Source organism: Podarcis melisellensis (assembly GCF_964234715.1).
Source record: "Podarcis melisellensis genome assembly, chromosome: 11".
In the NCBI taxonomy this organism is placed as follows: domain Eukaryota; kingdom Metazoa; phylum Chordata; class Lepidosauria; order Squamata; family Lacertidae; genus Podarcis; species Podarcis melisellensis.
In genome coordinates this window covers 26,604,783-26,613,551 of record NC_138543.1, presented here as the reverse complement: position 1 = coordinate 26,613,551, position 8,769 = coordinate 26,604,783, and the positions used below count along the sequence as shown (strand labels likewise).

At 42.8% G+C, this 8,769-nt stretch overlaps 1 protein-coding gene across 1 annotated transcript in view; it reads right to left on the bottom strand.

Moving 5' to 3' along the window:
* Positions 1 to 8,769, bottom strand: part of LIX1 (limb and CNS expressed 1) — a 35,111-nt gene that overhangs the window by 13,813 nt on the left and 12,529 nt on the right. The window lies entirely within an intron of this gene.

Below are 8,769 nucleotides of genomic sequence, written 5' to 3'. Positions count from 1 at the left end.
ATTTATTGGGTTGGGCTGTGTTTATTATTCCTAGCTTGAAAAGGGTGGGGGAACCTTATGTAAAATTAAATGTCATTTTCCTCTTCAGCAACCATTTTTAAAACTGTATTTTGATAAGTCCACCTATATCTGCTCATTCCACGAGGAACATAACTCACCAAGTTCTTATATTAGTTTCAACCTTCTCTTGTGGGTTAAAATGAATGTTTACTTTTTCAGATTCCAAGACAAAATTCAGACTTGTGTGCTTTTCATAATAAACGTTATAATAGAAACCTATCCAAATAATTTGGATTTAAACCATCTTTGTGAAGATTAAACCTAGTAAAAGGAAAGATAAAAGTAACTATTTATTTTAAGTAAGACCATGAAAGCAGCAGATCAAAGAAGCTGCATAAGTCTGAAAGCAAATGGCAAATCTTTGCAGGCCAAGAGATTTACAAATCAGGAATATTTTACTTCTCTTTCTGAAAGTAATAGCAGACAGAAAAGCTTAAGCAAATTGAGAATTATTGTTTAGCTCCTTGACACATGACTTTCTCCTGCAGCCTTCTGTAATTAATTTCCCAAAATATTCCTCTCGCAATATAAATAGTTCCTCCTGCGAAAGCAGGACTCATTGGAACTTATGTGAAATGAGCCCTGAAGAGTTTTGTTAAAAGCTCAACCCTTTAATTTTTCTCAGGGCAAAGGTGTCTACAAGGACTGCTCAAAACAAGTGTTAGAAAAAGTATCGAAGTAGCAGAGCAGTCCAGGCAACACACAGCTGTGTCCTCCAATGCCTTGCTGTTTTTTGCCTCCCAGCATCTGCCGCCTGAGGCAGACACCTCACCCTGCCAACTGGTAGGGCTAGTCCCGATTGGCTCATGCAATGCACTTTTAATTTATTGGTATATAGTCTCTTGCATTGTAATAATAATAATAATAAATAATAATTTTTTATTTATACCCCACCCTCCCTGGCCAGAGCCGGGCTCAGGGCGGCCAACACCAATAAAATACAATAAAAACATAATTGGGGGGGGGGAACCAATTCAAAATACAGGTTAAAATACAATTTAAAGTGCAGCCTCATTTTAATAGTAGCCCATAGATCAAATCCATAAGGGGAGGGAAACATAAGGATCAGACTGAGTCCAAACCAAAGGCCAGGCAGAACAGCTCTGTCAAGTCCCGCAGGGCCCTAGTCTCTTGTGACAGAGCGTTCCACCAAGTCAGGGCCAGTACTGAAAAGGCCCTGGCCCTAGTTGAGACCAATCTAACCACCTTGCGACTTGGGACCTCCAAAGTGTTGTCATTTGTGGACCTTAAGGTCCTCCACGGGGCATATCAGGAGAGGCGGTCCTGTAGGTATGTGGGTCCTAGGCCACATAGGGCTTTATTATGTACTCTTTCGTAATATGTTCTTCAGACCTTTGCTTCTACCTTACATGCTATTTGGGCAATGGGGTTGCCTTTGCATCTTTCACCATTTTTTTTGTTCCAAAGAGCTTACATGCATCTTAAAACTTTTGCTGGAAACTTCTGGGATCACCCTGAGCTAAAATAAATAAGCCCCCAGGATGCTTTTGTTCTGGGATGCTACTTGCCCAATTTGCCTCAGTATTTGCCAGAGCAGTCCTTCAGATGTCAAGATTGGCTCAGTGCCTGCAGTGAATAGCCTGGCTTGGGAGAAGCCAATCCAAAATCAGTTATGGGATCACTTTGCTGCACTCTGTGCCATTAGGGAGAAATGGAGGGGAAAACTAAGCCTTCTAATTTCTGCAAGGATAAATGAATAACGAAAGACCGCAGAAGTGAACTTGTTAGTGCAGAAGTTATTACAGGAGTAGATTTGGCAGGAGATATTTTATCAAATGCACACACATTGAGTAAACAAGCAAAGTAAGGATTTGCTCTCTGGTTTTGAGTGCTTATTTCTCCTCTTCTGTGAGGCCAAGGAAAAAGAAATATTGGTATGGGGGAGAAGTCAGATAGGGGCACAAACTGAAATAATAATAAAAAACCCCAAACCCCATTATCCTTCTGTGTGGTCTGTGGTCACAATCAAGCCATTGGTTTGCCGCTGAGTTTTCAAGCATTTCCTTCAAGCGGCATTTTAAATTCTGAAGAATAGTTTAAGAGGCAGATTTTTAAATCTGAGGAGAAGAACTGCTGACAGGCTCATCACACATAACCCTCCAATGTAAATTCACACCTTTTAGCTAGTGCTGCTATGCTAGGATAAACATTGCCTACATCACCCAAATCCACTAGAACTGAAGGAGAATTAGCTGGTGCTTAGAGAAGCTGTTGCACAGCAAATGCGGTTTCTCCTAACTCCCTTAAAAAAAATCAACACAACTCAGACAATCTGGATACTTCTCTGTAGAGTCTGAAGGATTCTGAGCGAGCTCTGACAGGATCCTCCTTTTAACTTAATGTCAGCACCTTTTCTGCGAGTTCAGCGTTAGTTGCAAAGACCGCTGGAATGTTTCTTTCTGTGCTGCTATTTAATCGCCTTTCTGATAGACATTCTGATTTGGAAATGCACATGGTATAGGCAAGGTAAACTGATGGAGTGTAGAGCGCTTTCTCATGCAAACTTTTCCCCAAACAGATACACTTTTATGCACATCAACTGGTTGGAGAACCACACCATAAAATCTGGAGAAGTGAAATGCCTGAATGACGGCTGCTTTTCAGTTTGTATGTAAGATCAAAATTGGTAGGTTCCTATTAGAATGAAAACCAAATTTACTTTCTCTTCCATCTTTATGCACAGCATCCACCAGTGTCCCAAATTTCATCCTACCCTGAATTTTGAAGTAATCTTTTGCTTCCATATTGGCCAAACTACTAACACCCCCCCTGTAAATCTCTGGGAGGAAATACTTCCGTTTACCTGCCTGGTGGTACGTACACAACCGGGGTGGCACTGGTTGTGCCTCCCACAACTGCCCCCTCCGAAGCCTTTCTTACCAAGGTCTCAGTTTTGGTTCCAATGTTGCAGCCATGAGAGAGACAGAACCTGCTTTGAGTGTAATGCTTTGAACAGCCTCAAGTTGTATGTATGTATAAATAAACTGTGTATCATAATGACACAGCAGCCTCCGCTGTGCCTCATTTCCAAAGAAACATGAACCCTGGGTAACCTGGAACCCTTGGAATCACAGAGGTGTGGAGATTGAGGTGATGTAACAATATGAAGCTGCCTTACTGCAGAGTTTGGAAACCTGTAGCCCTCCCCTGACACGGTTGGGCTACAACTCTCATCATTCCTGGCCACTGGCTATGATCATAGAATCATAGAATCATAGAGTTGGAATAGACCACAAGGGCCATCGAGTCCAACCCCCTGCCAAGCAGGAAACACCATCAGAGCACTCCTGACATATGGTTGTCAAGCCTCTGCTTAAAGACCTCCAAAGAAGGAAACTCCACCACACTCCTTGGCAGCAAATTCCACTGTCGAACAGCTCTTACTGTCAGGAAGTTCTTCCTAATGTTTAGGTGGAATCTTCATTCTTGTAGTTTGGATCCATTGCTCTGTGTCCGCTTCTCTGGAGCAGCAGAAAACAACCTTTCTCCCTCCTCTATATGACATACTTTTATATATTTGAACATGGCTATCATATCACCCCTTAACCTCCTCTTCTCCAGGCTAAACATGCCCAGCTCCCTTAGCCGTTCCTCATAAGGCATCGTTTCTAGGCCTTTGACCATTTTGGTTGCCCTTCGCTGGACACATTCCAGTTTGTCAGTGTCCTTCTTGAACTGTAGTGCCCAGAACTGGACACAGTACTCCAGGTGAGGTCTGACCAGAGCAGAATACAGTGGCACTATTACTTCCCTTGATCTAGATGCTATACTCCTTATTGATGCAGCCCAGAATTGCATGGCTGGGTCTGAGAGGACCGGGAGTCTACATAAGGTGGGGAAGGGGGAAGAATAGGTGCTAGTAGACAACCATCAGCATGTATGAAATTCTTCACATGCACAGATCCCAGGAACGATCTGAGGGCATCACAACCAGAAGATTGTGAATGTATTTGGATTAACTGAAAGAAGGTTTAACCCGAGGATGGAAAAACCAGGCAAATTATGTGGTTAAATGATTTCTAACTCCCCCCTCCCCTCGCTTTTGGCTAAAATTGAAAACTATGTGGTCTGAGTTCTGCAATTTAAAGTCCCTATTTATTTTAATCATTGCAGCAGTTTAAGGATGGAATCTAGAGATTAAAGGAAGGGAATGCAAAATATCACTGGATGGAAACAGAAGGCAGAGACTTGGGGGACAACTGCATGCCTTGTAATAGCCAAGGATGTGGTTTCAGGAAGTTACCTAAGGCTACAATGAAGGAGATGAAAACCATATGCTCATATACTTGAGGTGATGATTCTCCATGCCCAGTGAATTAAAGATCTCTGTAAATCACAATAAACCCAGGTAATGAAATTAGGCTCTTGCCAGGGTGGAAATAAATAATGGCATATTCTATATTAGAAACCCTATTGCATATCTCAGAAGTTTGCAGAGCTTTATATAAAAGGAGTTAAAAGTACCTAGTTTAAACATAGTTTGTACACCATTTGCTTTTGCAGTTTTGGATGAGTCTTCAGAAGGCTGAAAGGGGCTAGGTAGTCTGCAAGTGTGAGAGGATGTGTTGCAGGCAAGGAGAAGGAAAACAACTTAATACAAATGAATAATATTGCAATAACATCCTTGCATTGGGCGATAGTAAAAATGAAACACAGGCCCTTTCCAAAGATTTATATCAATCACTAGGATTGATAGATAACAGGAACTAGGATATAGATAAAGTCTGCTGCTGCATACCTGACATGCGTCTGGTCACAGGAACTGTAATCTGCAGTGAGATACCTCCGTAAATATTTATTGCAAGATCTGCCTTGTTTTCAGTACACAGATTTATTATTCCATGATAGCTGCACTGTTCTCTCTATTTCTCAGGTGAGCAGTGCATTTGTTTTCAAATCACGATGTTTTCTAATGCACAGCAAGATGTCCGAACTTTGTATGTACCGTGAACTGGAGGAAAGCATGGCCCTCACACAGCTAACGAGGGTGGGGAAAGTTCTTCCTCACCCTACAGCTAATGGCGACTCCACATTTTATGTGATTCTGCATTTGGAATGTAATCGCCTACATAAATGGGGAATTGCTTGCAATGTCAAGTAAGGTGTTATTTATACATCACAAGTCCTTGTAGTCTATGCATAGCTGAAACATGTTTCTGGGGCCCCAACAAGCATTTGCTGGGGGTGAACCAAGGCACAAAGGCTAGAAGATTCCCCTTACAAGCCCCTTTCCTCAATGTCACATCCAGTGATATATATCTTGGGACTCTCCTAATCCTCTGGAGCAGCTTTTAGGGGGCACAATATCTAGACTCAGCCTAAATCATATGATTCTTTGACATCCAGCACAGGTGCGTTCAAACCTTGACAAAGTACAGGGGATTTATCTTTACGATAGTATTGGTCAAGTGGTGGTTAAGGCATTCCTCCCCCCCCAGTTTAATCCCCATATGTAAAAAATATTTTTTTTAAAAAAAAGTTATATGGATTCATTTGTTGTTAATTAAAGATGTATTAAACCTATTTCACTATATTTAAATGAATAGTTGGGCAGTGACATTCCTATTGGTAAGAAAAGCAAAAACATCTGCTAGCATTATGAGTGGGTTGACATCAGAGTTCAACAAAAGGGGAGCCAGAAATTTATCAGATAGGCCTCAAGTTGCCCTGCTTTGCTGCAACTGGAAAATAAAGTACTTTTTTCATGAATGGCTGTACTTGTGACATCCTGATACAAATGACATCAGGAAAATGTGGATATCTTGATGCATACTTCATGTAGGCCAGAGGATTGCATTATTCCCTGGCGGGGGTAGGGGTGGATAGCTCAGCTACTCACCTGCCTGTGAAAAATCCATCAAATTTCTGCAAAATTAAAATTGCCCACTGCTTAATACTGAAATTGAGCCACAAACACATCGCTGAGCAATGGGCAAATGGAACAAAAATAAAGATGCCAATATCTCAGCCAATCAAATAATAAGTTTAAAGGTATTTTATTTTCTATTCTAGAAGAAGCCAGTTAGGGTTTGTGACCAGTGTTTCCCAACCTTGGGCCTCCAGATGTTTTTGGCCTACAACTCCCATCATCCCTAGCTAGCAAGACCAGTGGTCAGGGATGATGGGAATTGTAGTTCAAAAACAGCTGGAGGCACAAGGTTGGGAAACACTGGACTAGTAGGCTAAGGAACCAGTCAAATATGGTTGTTGGTTGATTGTGCACTTTTTATTCTGTGAACTTTCTTAAGCTATCTTATAGATCCAAGTTATTAAACTTACCAGAATTTTATGGATGGGAAGCATGCCTCTTAGGCAAAGTATTCTTGCATGCACCCCAAACTCCGAGCTGTAGGACACTTCAGGGGCTTCTGCACGTTCAGCACAGACAGCAAGTCCAGCTTCGTGTCTAACCAGCTTCCAGCTCCAGAGCAGTCTAGACCAGACTAGTTCCTGGCCTGTTGCTATTCTACCCAGAACATGACACAGCCTCCAGCAAGGTGAAGGAGGAGAGGCCTATCCCATCCTAAAAGAGCATCACCAGCCAGCTGTTGTCATGGCAACACATCCATATGTAACCAGCTCTTCAGATATGAAGAAGGATGCATAGCAGGCTCAGCTAGTGCCATTAACGTAACAAAGTTAAGCACTTCAGTTGTCCCTTCTACTAAAAACACCCGACTTACATATACTAAATCACAAGCTTGGTGGAAACCCAAAGATATCATCCAACGTCATCCCCCCATCCTCCACCAGTATTGTCATGAACTGGCGGTATGATGGGGAGCAGGAAGAGGACCCTGACAGGGACTGGGATGCACCAGGGCAAGCAGGGGATGGGGAGGTAAGTAGTCAAAGGGTGACAGAGGATGGCAAGGGGACCAGGGTCAATGCACAGGAACCAGAGCAGCAGAACCCATCTGAAGAGCCAGAGGTGCCCCTGTTCCCATAAACATGGCAGGCTCTGAGGCATACAGAGAAGCGGGAGTGGTGCTCTAGGAGGCGGAGGCAGGCAAGGCCCCCAGCCCAGCTCCCTAGCTGGCTAGGTGGGGCTCTCTAGCTCTGGGAGGAGGGGTGTGATTCCTCAGCTGGACTAGGCTTGGAGCAGGTGAGGGTCACATGCCTCATCCAGCCCAGATGCTGCAATCTGCATGCAAAGTGCCAAAGGGAAGCAGAGCTGAGGCGCTGTGCTCAACTGCCCATGTTGATGGATCTTGGCTTGGATACACCTGGCCCTTTATAGGACTGGGCTTTGAGTTTGACTCTGGACTGTATTCTGACTGCTGGACTTCAGACTTGGCTACTTGGATTGACCCTGGACTGTTTACTGTCCTTTGGACTTTGCTCTTTGCTTGTGTGGCTTGGCCATTGGACCTGGACTTTGGACTTGAAATACTGACTTTCTGCCAGGGGTTCGGGACATTTCCAGTGCTTGATTCCCTACTCTTTGGAAATTCCTCTCTGCAATTAGACCCATCTGCTCCCTTTTGACGATCTTCTGGGAGGGATCAATTTATAAAAGCTTTTGAGGGACACATCCAAAGAGAAGATGGGCTCAATCCTATGTAACTTGCCCAATGTTCTCTTGGACAGCTACCACAACTAGAGCTAAGTTGGTATTGATGCACAAGTATTGATAACTGAGGCTAAACATAATGGATGACCCATATATGCAAACAGCATTAAAAGTGCATTATAAGCACTTTTGGAATGCACAAGGGAGACATTTATGTGACATGAGTAATAGAAATGATTGCTTATTGACGTATTTGGAAGTGATGGCAAACCAAAGAGAATTATTATGCAGCGATGATGGCATATAAGATAGTGAGATGTTTTTATAAAAAGCATACAGCAAATTCACCACACCACATTTAACCACAAATTCTCTCTCACATAATATTTTAAGAAGTAAAATGGGGGGGGGACTAACTTTGGCAGCCCAGTCTCACTACAAGCATTTAAAAATACCTTGCAAGTTCAAGAAATTCTATCCAGCTTGAATTAAATCTGCTCACTGCACTTCTGAGAGCTTCCTATGCACACCAGCCACTGAAGTTAGACAGACTCTTGACACTGCCTACATTTCCTCAGACACTGAAAACTTTCTACAGGTTTTCCCAGAAGGGTGGGCAGGATCTGATTTCAGAACTATTTTATCTGTTCTATTTTTATTGCTTTGTACACCGCTATGGTATTTCATAATGTTATAACAGTTTATAAATATTCCAGATAAATAAATATTAAAAACAACATACAGAAGGCCTAGAATGAGTAACTGAAGGAAAACGGCAAGGGGCATGGATTTCAAAAGGGGACTTCTCTTGTTAAGAGTTTTCTGCTGTTTGTAAGAGTGCCATTTTTCTTGAAAGAGAATGTAGAATTATCGCTGCACCCAATATACAGTAAAATGGTGTCATGAACTGGCAGTATTTTGGGGAGGAGGAAAAGGATCCTGGGGAGCAGTGCAGCTGGGAGTGGGTCACCCAGGAGCAAGGTGGGGATGGGGAAGGATATTAAAAACACAAGAAAACATCAAACATTAAAAACTTCCCTAAACAGGGCTGCCTTCATATGTCTTCTAAAAGTCAGTTGTTTATTTCTTTGACATCTGATGGGAGGGTGTTCCACAGGGTGGGCACCACTGCCGAGAAGGCCCTCTGCATGGTTCCCTGTAACCTTGCTTTTTGC